The sequence below is a fragment of the Dermacentor andersoni genome, chromosome 9, assembly GCF_023375885.2.
Source record: "Dermacentor andersoni chromosome 9, qqDerAnde1_hic_scaffold, whole genome shotgun sequence".
NCBI classification, from domain to species: Eukaryota; Metazoa; Arthropoda; class Arachnida; order Ixodida; family Ixodidae; genus Dermacentor; species Dermacentor andersoni.
Window position 1 is genome coordinate 60,974,678 of NC_092822.1, and position 14,091 is coordinate 60,988,768.

Genomic DNA, 14,091 nt, shown 5'->3' on the forward strand with positions numbered 1-14,091 from the left:
AGCAAGGCAAAGCAAAGCAAAGCAAGGTAAAGCAAGGCAAAGCAAAGCAAGGCAAAGCAAGGCAAAGCAAAGCAAAGCAAGGCAAAGCAAAGCAAGGCAAAGCAAAGCAAGGCAAAGCAAGGCAAAGCAAGGCAAAGCAAAGCAAGGCAAAGCAAGGCAAAGCAAGGCAAAGCAAGCTAGCAAGCAAGCAAGCAAGCAAGCAATACAGTCTTACCGTACACCAAAGGATCGCCAGTTCTGTTGCCGTTCGTTTCGTTTAGGAGGCTACGGGACTTCCTAGTAGCTCCAACTTTTCGGGAAACCAGCGGCATTTTTTTGCTCTGTTTGCACATTGCTAAAACATGTAGCTTTACCATGGCCCCTCAATAAGAGGAGAGTAGAAGGACCCCGGTTCTACTTTCATCTGCCAGTGACGCGCATTTTATGAAGCGGGTGCATAGCAGCGAATGTAAAAGAAAAAATAGAAGGCGATTTGCCCCGCCTATTAAGTTATTTACTTCGCTGTCGTCACAGACGCTTTTTTTTTGGTAATGTTTAGCACGCAGGAATCGCACGCACGCATGGTACGTTTCGGGAAATAAGAATGAGCGAAGTTTCACTTTTCCAACTTTCTAACTGAGCAAAATAACTAGCGTTACAATTCTGGAAATGCTGCTTCTGGAAGATGTAAAGCGGACGTAATTGGTATATTACAAATAGCTCCTAATTATAACAATAGCTTGCGGATACAACTTTTCCAGAACTTACATAAGCCATTTATAGTTGGACCTTGCCTGTCAATTAGTCTTCTTTTTTAGGCCATGTAACAGATACAGCTTACGGAATTGGTATCCTTGTGGCGCATAATTACGGAGTCGCAAAAGTTTGTGCAATATATAAATTTGTGTTTATATAAACCTTCCCAGACTTTGGAGACCATGGCTGCTGAGGCGGATTATGCTGTCTTGCGGAAGAACTCACACACAGGGCAGCATTTGATTAGCGAATCGGCTTATATATATGCGGAAAAGTTTTTTCGTCGCTCTGTCACTGATGCGCGTTTTACATATGCGCGGCTGGCCTTCATTCATCATCATCATCATCAGCCTGGTTATGCCCACTGCAGTGCAAAGGCCTCTCCCATGCTTCTCCAACTACTCCGGTCAGGTACTAATTGTGGCCATGTTGTCCCTGAAAACTTCTTAATCTCATCCGCCCACCTAACTTTCTGCCGCCCGCTGCTACGCTTTCCTTCCCTTGGAATCCACTCCGTAACTCTTAATGACCATCGGTTATCTTCCCTCCTCATTACGTGTCCTGCCCATGCCCATTTCTTTTTCTTGATTTCAACTAAGATATCATTAACACACTTTTGTTCGCTCACCCAATCTGCTCTTTTCTTATCCCTTAACGTTATACCAATTATTCTTCTTTCCATAGCTCGTTGCGTCGTCCTCAATTTAGGTAGAACCTTTTTCGTAAGCCTCCAGGTTTCTGCCCCGTACGGGAGTACTGGTAAGACACAGCTGTTATAAACTTTCCTCTTGAGGGATAATGGCAACCTGCTGTTCATGATCTGAGAATGCCTGCCAAACGCACCCCAGCCCATTCTTATTCTTCTGATTATTTCAGTCTCATGATCTGGATCCGCAGTCACTACCTGTCCTAAGTAGATGTATTCCCTTACCACTTCCAGTGCCTCACTACCTATGGTAAACTGCTGTTCCCTTCCAAGACTGTTAAACATTACTTTAGTTTTCTGCAGGTTAATTTTTAGACCCACCCTTCGGCTTTGCCTCTCCAGGTCAATGAGCATGCATTGCAGTTTGTCCCCTAAGTTACTAAGCAAGGCAATATCATCAGTGAATCGCAAGTTACTAAGGTATTCTCCATTAATTCTTATCCCCAATTCTTCCCACTCCAGGTCTCTGAATACCTCCTCATTAATTTATTGTATTTGTGTCACTTTGGGGACTTTATGCCCTGCTAAATACATGCTGAACGTTCACAAACATGCAACCACTGAAACTATGAAGCGTCATACAACCGCATTACACATTGCGAAATCGGAACATCGCAGCAGTGGACAACGTGTCGTTCTAACTATAGCGCATTATTTTTTAATGAGAAAAGTTTGTTTGTGTATAATTAATCTGACTGAACTTTCCCCGCACCTACTCCTGTGCCTGAAAGCACATATGCCGCTGTCAGTGGCTCACCGCTCTCAGTGTACGGCAACACATGGAGAAACGCGGGTGTGTCTAGTGTCATGCCCGTACGCGCATATATATAATTGATCCTTTAGGTGTTCTGCTTTGTCACACTGTTTTTCGTAATGCTATACATTGTAGCTTTCCTCATTTTACTGTTCTCTGTTGCATAGTGTGAATGCGTGCAGTGATGTTCTTACGTGTTTCTGTTTCTGTTTTCTTGTTGATTACACAATGTATTCTTACCCATCTCTTACTTGAGGCGCGCCACTCAAGCTGATAGTAACCAATAAACAAATAATTTGCAAGTAGGATTCTTCGAACACAGAGATTTCCGAATAGAATTGAACACGAATGTCCGAGAAAAATGGGCTTTCGAATATTGAAAGAACACATATCTTGTCTCATTTCTATGCAAAGTAACATATTAAGTTTGTATTGAGTGTGTTCGGTTAAAAATGATGCTCAATGACATTATTTCGTACAAACATGTAATGAAGTACACAACTTGTCGTTCGGGCAGCGAGGAGCTTGTAAATGATAGCAGCTGCTTTGAGTTATCCCGTGCAGTATAACGGTGGCAATAACGAAACAAGGAAGCACCACGTCAACGTGATGCGCATATAGGGTGGTGTGTTCGTTGAAGTGGAAAAGTGGGATACTACAACCCCGCACATTTGTTTAAAGAGACGCAGATATAGTGAGGCTGGTTGAATATTAATGAACAATGGTTAAATAGACGCAACAAATTCGCATATAGGTTCTGGTGTTAACAGCGCGAAACGTAGACGGGAGACGAGAAGACGCCCCACGAGCGCTGTCGCCTTCACGTCTCGTGTCCCCGTCTACGTTCTGCGCTGTTAACACCAGGACGGAAAACCAACAAGCCCAAGCTGCTGTCATAGCATATAGGTTGCCTCGAAGCGAGAAATGTTTTTTGCATGACTGCAAATTATTGATGAGAAGTTACCTGCCATGTGCGTTCTATCACAAACTGGGTGCCTCTGCTCAACGATCGCTGCTCTCCTACAGCAGAATCATTCGAAAAAGTCCTCAGTTTCGTAATCAGATTTTCTCCTTCGAGACTCTTAAAAGTGTTGTTATTAGCCACGTTTGGACTGTAATAAATATTCGTTACTTTACAATAGTGAATTCTCGATTCGAGTACGATTCGAAGAGCAATAGCTATTCAATTCGCACTCGAAATTGCGACCATTCTCCCGCTTATAACATTCAGCGAACCGAAAGTAAATTGACAGGTGGTGGCGCCCCCGGGAGCTGGCTGCTTCCAAACCGAAATCGCGGTGACTGACCGACTGACCGACCGAACGACCGACCGACCGACAGAAACTATCGGATGACGTCACCGAATCGATTGCGTCACTTCGACAAGAGCATCAACAACAGCAGAACGCGTTGTGCGCGTTGGGCGTATGTATCTCGGTGGTATCAAAATGCAAAAAAGTGTGCCATCAGGTTGCTGGCGTTATTTTGCTGGTGTTGGGACTTTATCATCGGTTTCTACGACTTGGAACGGTCGCATTCCTGGGCGAGGAGCCAGGCACGCCAGGGGATTATGCAGCACTTCAGAAGCAGCCAAACTGGCGAGTATTATTTTTAGCCTTCTTTTGTCGTCCCGTAAAAGCACCGGCCTTACCTTGCACCGGCATTGCCCCGACGGCTCGGCGTTAGCGTGAAACAGAAATACCATCGTAAAAAGACCTAACGCTTCGCACTCTGCCGTATTGTAACTGAGCCGTGCTGTAAGGCGTTTCTAAGCAAGGCAGCTAGTAGCTCGGCTAAGCTTGCGTCGTCGCACCATGATTCGAAAAGTGGTGGCCAGCTGGAAGCATGGAACTTCGATAACAGGTTGTCGCCGTCGGGCATGGATGCTTCGCTGTAGCTTTGGTCAGCTGCCAGCTGAATCACCTTTGGGCAACGGAAGTCAGCGGGTTTCACCAGCATATGTGCATGCATGCACTCGATCTGCGCTTGAGACTTCGCCTGCCACCCGGTCCCTTTGGTCGCGAAAAAAAAAACTTTGTGTCGTTGCATGTGGTCGGCCTTACGAAGCTCATTCATTTTGAATCATGTCTCACTCGAGTGGTCAACAGCGTTATGCATATTTGTAGTTCAACAAAACTTGTTGTTGGGCGAGTTGGTTTATAATGCCGAGGAAGACGACAATGCGCAGTACAGACACGGACGAGATGACAGACACACGGGCTATAGCGCTAGTTCGTGTCTTTGCCCTATCGTCATTGTCTGTTTTGCGAATTATCCTCTTCTTAAATATACATGCAATTGTTCCGGGTTTCAGGAAACTATACAACGCATTTTGCGCCACGGCACGTCATCTGACGATCAATGAGGTTCTTTGCGTGCTAGTCTCAGTTGCTTAGGGGAAGCCGCGGTGGCCTAGTGGCTATGCCGTTGCGCTGCTGAGCACGAGGTCACTGGTTCGACCCTCAAGGGATCGGAATTAATCCGGAGTCTCTTGCTGCACCGTGCCTCATAATTAGATTATAGTCCCGGAGCGTAAAACCTCAGTGTCTATATTAATCCATTTTTTTTATGACAGACCGCTTTCGAAAGACGACCCTTTGGTCGAAGATGCCATCTTGGCCGATGCCACCGTGCATGCATTTGGCCACTACAGAGCTCCACTGCGCTTGTTGAAGTCGGCTACGCAATACGACCACCTGCGACTCTCAGGGAGATCCTAAACGGTTATAGCGAGCCCACGATGCGGCCAGGGAGTTACAACTCCCGGTCCCAACGTGAGAGTAGCCCGCTCTATGGGACCTTGCTTCCCGTAGCTCGCAGGACCTTTCATTAAAGTTATTCCATCCATCCATCCACGTGCGTGTGCCGACTAACATTTTTGTATCGTTACTTTTCTCTTTCCGATGTGCAAGGTAGCTACCAAGGCACGACCATCGTTAACCTTTCTGCCTTTCCGTCCTTTTCTCTTTGTGTAGTTATAGCGCTCGACAATGATAGCGGGATATCTTTGATTGAAGCAGCACGCTACATAGAATTTTATGATTGTTTATGTTTTCGTTTTCATTAACGTCCGATACATCAATTAGCGAACAAATTTATCTTATGTTCTAGAGATAAGGGATGCTGTCTTGTCTGTTTCAATTGAGTTTACATTGAAGCGTCTTACTCACGTTGGCTCTGCTTTCGAGACCACAGGGACTACTATAGTTGAATAATACTGTTATTCTTAGAAGCTGCACACCAAATAAGGGCGAGTTGTCGAGCTACTGTAGTGTCTGACGTATATATGAGTGATTGAATCATACCGTAAAAAAGAGAAAGGATGCACACAAAGGCAGGGAGGTTAACCAGAGGTTGTTTCGGTTGGCTGCCGTAACTGTTATGTATCAGTAAGGGCCTCACTGAAATACAATGGGCGGTTTCAAGGGCCTACAAAATGAAAATAATAAAATTATCAGTATATTGCCAAACAAAAAATCACTTCATATTTAGTAAAAGTCCTCAAAATCCTAAAATATTCGTAGCCCAATGTTTTGCGAGAAGCGAATTTGACGTGCCAGAGCCACAAAAGAAGGGAAAGAAATCGTAGTGTGTGCAGGGCTTTAGGGCATGCTTGCAGTGAAATCTAATACCCGGCGTGTCATCGCAGTGTGCGTGCACAAATGCGTTAATTGCAACGCGGCCGTCTTGCGGAAATTCGATACTCTAACGTCTGACGTCATCTGTTTGAGCTGCAGCGCATACCTTAACCACGACCCTTCAACTGCACATCACTCGTACTTTTTCAATGACATGGTTCGACTTATTCACCAATGAGGCTCCGCATCCCTGCATATAATTGCGCTCGCTCAAAACGCGGAGCCTTGCTCGTTTCTGTGACATACTCAGGTGACAGACAAAACGTGCCGATTTGCGATGCATGCTTTGTCTTGGCTGGCTTGGATTCACGATTTGTTCTGAGCCGCGTAGCTGGGCTAGGAAGAAAAAAAAAAGTCGCAGTTTCTCCCGAAAGGCGAAGCATCGATTGCGAAGGCAAATTACTAGAAAGCTCTACGAAGTTATGATAGTAGCTTTGTCGGCCGTATAAACTTGGAAACATTCGCTTACTAACTGAAATAACAAGCTTGGTGTCCGTGCGCTCAAGCAGACATAAACACATTACACTCGCTGTCAAAATGCTGGTGTGAGCAAACGCGGCAACAGCGGCGAGTGAAGTGAATTTCGTGTGGTCTATCGGCTTCATCGGAAGAGCGGCGAATACACAGCGCGCACAGAGGTATGAGCCGTCTGTAGATCCCTTTCAAGATAGGGCGCCGTGCGCGGCCGTTAAAAGTACGCACACGTGTTCAATAGGGTACGCATTTGTTGCTGAAGTCGAAGCCGCACCCCTCCCGCGCAGCCTACCCGCTTTCCTCCATATATAGCGCGCGAGATTTAGCAGCGATCGTTAGTTCCCCTTGCTCCCGGTCGCAAAATACGCAGTTGCTGCCGGAGCCCCCTCTCGCTTCATCTCATCCCCCCCCCCCCCTCCTTCACGGCCTTTCGCGCGACGGAAGACGGCGCGTTTGCTCTCCGCTTGCTTCCTTTGCGCGCGCCAGATTGAGCCGCGATCGTCGGCTTCCCTCGTCTGCTTTCACTCGCACATACAGCATACGACAGCTTATTACGTGCACCAGAAATCCAAACTATTCAACTAAATCAAAAAGACCACTAATTGTGAATTATTTACTTTACGGCACGTATTGCAATTTACGGATTGTAGCCGGTGAGAGTGCAAGGCGTATGCACTTGGAAGGAATTTCCGTAATGACACCAGTCCGGAGCTACGTGCTATAAAACTCACCGAAGAAATGAACTGTTGTTTGACTTACGTCTTTAACAAAATGACCTTTTATGTTTTGAACCGCAAACGTAAACGGCACGCTCATATACAGGGTGATTATATGTAAGTTTTATGGAATCTTTAAAAATTGCCTGTGGCGGAGAGCATGATTCTTGTCCTTGAGCTGGAATATACGAAGAGGCGGACATTGATAAACAAGAAATCTAAACACATATTCAATTAATGAACACAAATTCATTAATTAACTTCTGAAAAAATTACGAATTGTAGCCAGTGAGCTTACAAGACGTATCCACGTGAAATGAATTTCGAAGATGACGCCAGTTTCGACATATAATTTCCCAAAGTGTGGAATGAAATACATGGGCGTTCCAGTTAGTTTTGTGCTTCAATGCATAAGAGAGCGTTTCGTTGAAAAACATTTCATATTGACGGCTAGTTTGATGGTCCATGTCTCGAAACGCGTCAATCTGGAAATTCATTCTAAGTGGATACGTCATGCAGTCTCACCGGCTACAATTCGTGAATTGCAATATGTGCCGTTAAGTAAGAAATTGGAAATATTATTAGTGGATTTTCTTAATTAGTTTAATGTGAGCTTTGATTTATTGTGCAAGTAATTCCCGCCTGTCTGAATAATCCTGCTCAAGAACTAGAATTATGTTATCTGCTACAGGCTATACTTAAAATTACGTAAGGCTTAAAAAATGATCACCCTGTATTTCTTACTGCACTTCTGGAAATAATATTTCGAAACTGATGTCATCCTGGACAGTAAAGTGGATAGATCTTGCGATCTCACCGGCTTCAGTTCGTAAATTGCAATACGGGCCGTAGAGTGAATTAATTAGTGGAATATTTTGGATTTCTTGTGCTCGTAACGTCCGCCTCCTCGAATAACACAGCTCAAGGACAAGAATTATGCTATCTGTCACAGGCGATTCCTAAAATTATGGAAAACTTAGACGATCACCGCGTAGAAACACGTGCACTATTACCCGTTTTAATGCGAGCGGAATGCATTGAGGATCTTAATTTCCTGCGACTTCCCTTTGCAGCACGTGGTGTGGGAAGACGTGCTGCCGATCATGCCGGCCGTGCCATAAGCACCCTGAACCTAAGTATCCCGCAGGATTGAGAACTACATACACCATTATGTGCTGTCCGAGAGTACGGGGTATCTCAAAGACGCAGCGATTGCGTTCTGTAGTCGTTTAAAATCTTCGGGGGCATGCTCACCGCTTTCACCTTCATACTGTGGAAAGACGTGCTGTCGGCCATGCCGGCCGTGCCATAAGCACCATGAACTTAAGTACCCCGCAAGAGTGAGAACTATATATACCATTCTGTGTGTGTGGGCCGCGGGGGTGGGGGCGGGGTGCTGTCCAAAAGTACAGCGCTACCTGAAAGACGCAACCATTACGTTCTGTAGTCGTTTAAAAATCTTCGTGGGCATGCTCCCGGCTTTCACCTTTATACAAAAGGACTTGCTTTTCCATTAATACGACTACAAAACAACAACAACAACAACTGCAACTACTACTACAACTACTACTACAACTACTACTACAACTACTACTACAACTACTACAACTACTACAACTACCACTACAACTACTACAACTACTACTACTACTACTACAACAACAACAACAGCGAATTAGCGCTAATTTAGGCAAGCGGACATAGTGACATGTTTTGAAATTTTTAACGGAGTTCTGAACATTGATGCACTTTGTTTGCCCGAATATGCATACTGCCTTACTAGAGTTTGGGCAAACGGCACTGGGATGCGTGAAATGATTTGGCAACAAGGAGGTAAAAATTTCCTTTTAAGTGTTAATTACGTTGTCGCACGAGCCAAACGCATGTGCAGATATTCGCTGAGGTCTCGTTGGTACAACTTGAGAAGACCTACGCTTTCCTTACTGCAATAGTCGCGCTCGTGCTTGTTTGCCTAGCCTGTTGGACGCAGGCTGCACCGTCCCGACGTATCGGAGCGGGCGGATTCCGTACGCAGTAAAATTCAAAAAGAGCCGTTCGAACAATAACAACAAAATATTTGCCGCGCGCTTTCCGTTGCAACAGCACGGGCTGAAGTTCTTTCGCAGCTGTGACGCGCCAACCATAAGTATGTATTTTAATTGCTTCGCAAACTCTAGAAAGGAGGTGAAGCGATGGGACCATTGCAAGTAGTTACATAAATTTGGTTCCTGTCGACAAGCACTTTAGAAGCGTGCATATTTGCCGCTCCTTCTGCAGCGGTAGCGAGAAAGGCCAAGAACGCTTCAAGTTGCACCATCTTATGTTTGCTGCTCCACCAGCTGAGCTGTCAAGGAGCGAGCGTCAATGTCTGAGTGCTCCAGTTTTTTTGCTTTTCAATCATTCATACGTCAATTGCGGTTCTTCGGGAACTATTCCAATCAAATTCTAAATATACGGCTAGCATTTCTAATATGCTCTCTACTGATTTGTTGACCGAATCGCATAACTGCCATATTCGTTTCGCACATTCGAAAACTTCACGTGTTCGCAACGACCCGGCGTTATATACATCAAGGCTGCAGGTGTCAGGTATGCTGCCCAAGTTTTAGGAAGCGATCAACATGGTAGCCCTTCAACCTCTTCTCAGAAGGGAATAAGAGTTATTCCTAAGCGATCTTATTCCTGTTACGTGTCGAAAATCGACTAAGTCTTCAATAATCAACTGGAAACGCTACCATACCGTCAATAAGCGACCGCCGAAGGCACTTTCGTTCGGGGACGCGTGCAGCAGCGCGTCTGGCCAGGTGGCGGTAACAACTTTATTGATATTCTGCTCAGTTATGATCTGGCAGGCCCGAGTCCTAGGATGGCCCCGCACGAGGAGCTACCCTTTCGGCCCAGGCAACGAGGGCATTTTGTAGTTTTTGATCCGGCGTTCTGAGCAGCTCCTCCCACGTCTGTTATGAGGGAGCTGGCAGGAGCGACCTGGGAGGGGGTAAGCCCTCGCACCCCCAAGGAATGTGATTTTGGGTAGCCAATGTTTGATTTGTGCAGTTTTGACATGTTGGGCTCCATTTCCCATTGGTAATTATGGCCCGCCAATGTGGGCTGGGGAACGACTTAGTATGGATTCGACGCAGGGTCGAGGATTGCGCTCGCGTGAGGCCTGCGTTTGGAGGCGGGTAGATTCGCCTTTTTTGCTTGTAGTAGTTTGTTATCCCGTAGTATGTCGTCGGTGCCCCATCCATGGCATCCGAGTCTGAGGGGTACACCTCCCGGTTGATTAGCCCTCGGGCTACCCAGTGCGCCTCCTCATTTCCTTGATTCCCCGAATGGGCAGGGACCCATACTTGTTCAACAGTATTTTCATTTGTAAAGTCCCGTAGGACTCGCGCGGCACAGACGCCTATGCTGCCTCTCGAAAAGTTGACGATTACCCTTTTGGGCGTTCCTGTTTGACCTGGAATGGCCTGGAGTGAGCGAGCAGTGGACGAGGCCCTAGAATGGCCCCGTCTGCACTTCTTCGAGGGATGATAGACTGCTCGTGCGCCCAGGGAAACGAATAGCTCGCTTGGATTTATTGCGCATGGTTCGTTTTATTTCGCGCACCACGAGTAAACGCGTTTTTCCCGTGTCTACAGCGAATAGGCAGAAAAAAAAAAGAAGCAGCGAAAGTAAGAACAAGGAGTCGAACAGGGTTTTCGCTCATCTTCGCACGTCGCCCTTAAAACTCCGCTCCTTCACCGTGGCGCACAACTTGACGAACCGCGTGTTCTAACGCGAGTGTTCTGAACTGCGCATACGCAGCGGAAAGGCGTCGTACATAAAATTTTATTTCGAGGGCCTTAAGCATGTGTAAGCGACACAAGGATGAGGCGCCAGTGGCATAGCCTACTGGATGTTCAAGGCTTGATCTTCGGTTGCCTCCAAATGTTTACTGTGTTGTGTAGAATGCAAAACACGCGTAAAGAAAAGAAGAAAGAACCATTGGATAGAAAGAAGCGTCTGGCAAAGAAAATACGAGATCCGTTGACGTTTCCCTGCGCATTCTTGCGTTCAAAAGGTACTACAGTATGTAACGTTGTTCTGGACAGAGGGAGTATTAGCATGACGTCACGTATGTCATTTTGTAGTCATATTCACCGCTTTCATAGGGCGGCTGAAGATTAGCGGATCCAGATAACGCGCACCTTTCCGCCATGTGGGCTGCACTACAACATGGCGACTTTCGATGACGTCATCGCATATCCCTATACTCGCGGACAACTCTCTGTAACAATGAAGGGAAAGCTATGATTACTGCGCTGCTGCGTTACTATGCCAAGTAGCGCCCTTTCTTTTTTTGAACAGGTGCTGAATCAGCGTAGCTTCCACGTGTGACGGTGTCCCATATGCCTCAAGGTGGAAGAGAAAAGCAATAAAAAAATGGTAGGTGACCCCAATCTTCGACTTAGTGTCTCTTAGTGGCACTCGAACTTCGGCGTTGGTGTTCTTTAGGTTAACTTTAGGCGAACGCAACGCACGAACCGAGCTTGGAGCAACTCTTTTCCTTAATTAGCATGTTAAATATCATGCCACCTTCTTGTGCGTGACGTCATTAATGACGTCATTACTTCCGCTTTCTACTTCCGGGTTTCCAGGAATTTCGCCAAAGTCTTGCGCACGTGGCGGCTGTCTAAGGTTGACAATTCTGTGCACTGGTGTGCGGTAATCAGTGATCTCTAATTAGTTATCTTTATTCGTGACACTTCAGTAACGTAGTTTGTGACTAAACTCACGCTCTGATATCATATCTAAAACGGAACCCATGAATTTTGTACTCTACTATATTTTCTTCTTTTTCCTCATTTATTTTGAATTTCGTCCCCAGTCGTCTCAGAGATTTCTAATTATTTCTAATTATTCTAGACACTTCAGTAACTCAACTTGTAACTAAACTTGTGCTGTGATATATCTATAATGAAACCCATGAATTTTGTACTGTGCTATTTTTTTTTCTGATTTATTTTCAATTTCCTCCCCGGTCGTCTTCCGAGGTGAAGCGGAAGTGCTGCGCAAGAAACAAGAGTGTCAATCGATGCTCGTGCCACTAATTAGTCGAATTTTAATCTCAGTGGTGTAATTCATCTCATTTCGCTGTTGTATATAACATATTAATGTGGGTCTATATTCAGGAGCTCCCTTAGAGGCGTGCAATTTGTCTGCGTTGCTTTCTTATTGTTCCCACAGTAATTTGTCCGCAAGTACACTGCATACGTGCGTGAAATTGTCTACGGTATATACATGATTCTACCGCGCCACCGTTTGTAACGCGCACTTATATCACTGCCCAAATATATATAAAAAAATAATTTGGTGTCGATTCTACCGCGCAGATCCAGTAACGGAACCTCAGTCGACGCGTACCGTGTTGAAACGTTATAATGGAACATGCTAAGGCACACAGAAACGGACACAGCTTCATCTTAGCGGCTAGTGGCTATCGGAGTCCAACGAGTTCTCATTTTCGCTGCCGACCGACCACAGAAAATCATCTTCAGTTCCATTGAATGCATTAGAAATGCTACACTTCTGGAGGCTGGCCCAACCATCGTCTGCAGGAGGGCATTTCATGCACGATGCACCACCTTGCAATGTCTTCGAGCGTCCTTTTCTTTAGATGGGTGAAACTGCGGCTTTCTTTTTCGTTATTCTTCATATTTTAGAATTTCAAAGTACTGGTCATTATCTAAATGAAATTCAGTGTACTTATTCGACTTTTTCTTCACAAAATTTGGCGAACTTGTTTCAGATTTTATTTCCCCTGGAAAATAAGCTTTATCAGTGAATATATTTCCCCAAATGTGTCTTTACCGACTGTATGGTAACCCATGAATCGATGGTAGCATACCACACAGTGCAGTGACCTCTTTGTTTAGAAAATGTGACCGATCCTCTTTCTTATATAGGGAGAAGACATATAAAAGCTGCCTCAGCATTGATTACGGGTTACATAATTTATTTCTTAATCAGTAATAACACTTAATATCTGTGCACTAACCTGTAGATAAAGTGATTCTGCGAACTTGGAACGTTCCGTGCTATTTTCTGGACAGACAAGCTCACATTCTCTGAAGCGTACGCCAACTCACGGGCTCTTCTGATCGAATACGTCAAAATTGCCGTGCAAAAAATAGGAAATGGGAAAGGAAAAGAAAGAACAGGAAAAAGGAAAACACTACTATGGTAGAAGCAACAGCTTTTTATTAAACGTGCTTCGTTGTAGGGCTTATTTATCTGTTTAATATAGTAGAGACAGGAAGCCTGCATTAAATTTTCAGAGACAGATATTCGTGATGAATGGAGAGCAGCACCTAACTACGTAAATCACGGCGGTTTAATTAAGCGCTAGATGCACGCCACTCGAAATCCCAACTTTAGGGAACGAGTGGGCATGCCGATATTGGCTTATGATACCTAGAACTTGAACTAATGAAATTCTTTATGAGATAGTTGACCTCATCAGATTTGTCTAGCGCAGCGTAGTGACCCGCTCCGAGTACCACTGCCTCCGCCAAATTGCGCGCTCGAACTATGTAGCCACTTATGCCGTCGGAACCACTGCTCGCCGTCCACCCATCTCGAGGTGCACTTCGGTATTCCGAAGCACCACTCCAGTTCAGGCTACGCAAGTAGGCTCGCTGATTGGTTGGAGGAAACAGAGTATCCAGCTGACCCATGTAGACCAGCATCTTACTCGCACTGAGGAGCAGCTCCACCTCAGCAGTGATGTCTCTAAGGAAATCAAATGCGAGGCTTGTCGGGAGGTCTTGGTTGGTCGCTTGAAAATTGGCGTCGAGCCCTACGTGAATTGCTTCCCTCAGTCCCGTAGAGTTGGCGTATTTGTAGAATTTAATCATGATTGCCGGTATCTCGGAGTACAGAGCGCTCGCTTGTTGGTTAAACAACGTGAGATTTTGAAACAAGGTGGGCTGAGTGGGGTTAGCGAAGGCGGTTTGGGACAAGATTTGCAAGGCTTCCGGGCCCTTGTCTTCGGCCAAGAGGCTCCTCATGGTTGAGAACTGTTTC

At 45.6% G+C, this 14,091-nt stretch overlaps 1 long non-coding RNA gene across 1 annotated transcript in view; it reads left to right on the plus strand.

Moving 5' to 3' along the window:
* Nucleotides 1–14,091, plus strand: part of LOC140213090 (uncharacterized) — a 269,839-nt gene that overhangs the window by 85,680 nt on the left and 170,068 nt on the right. The window contains exon 3 of the long non-coding RNA XR_011889995.1: nucleotides 11,374–11,451. This is a non-coding gene — a long non-coding RNA (uncharacterized lncRNA). The remainder of the gene's footprint in view (nucleotides 1–11,373; nucleotides 11,452–14,091) is intronic.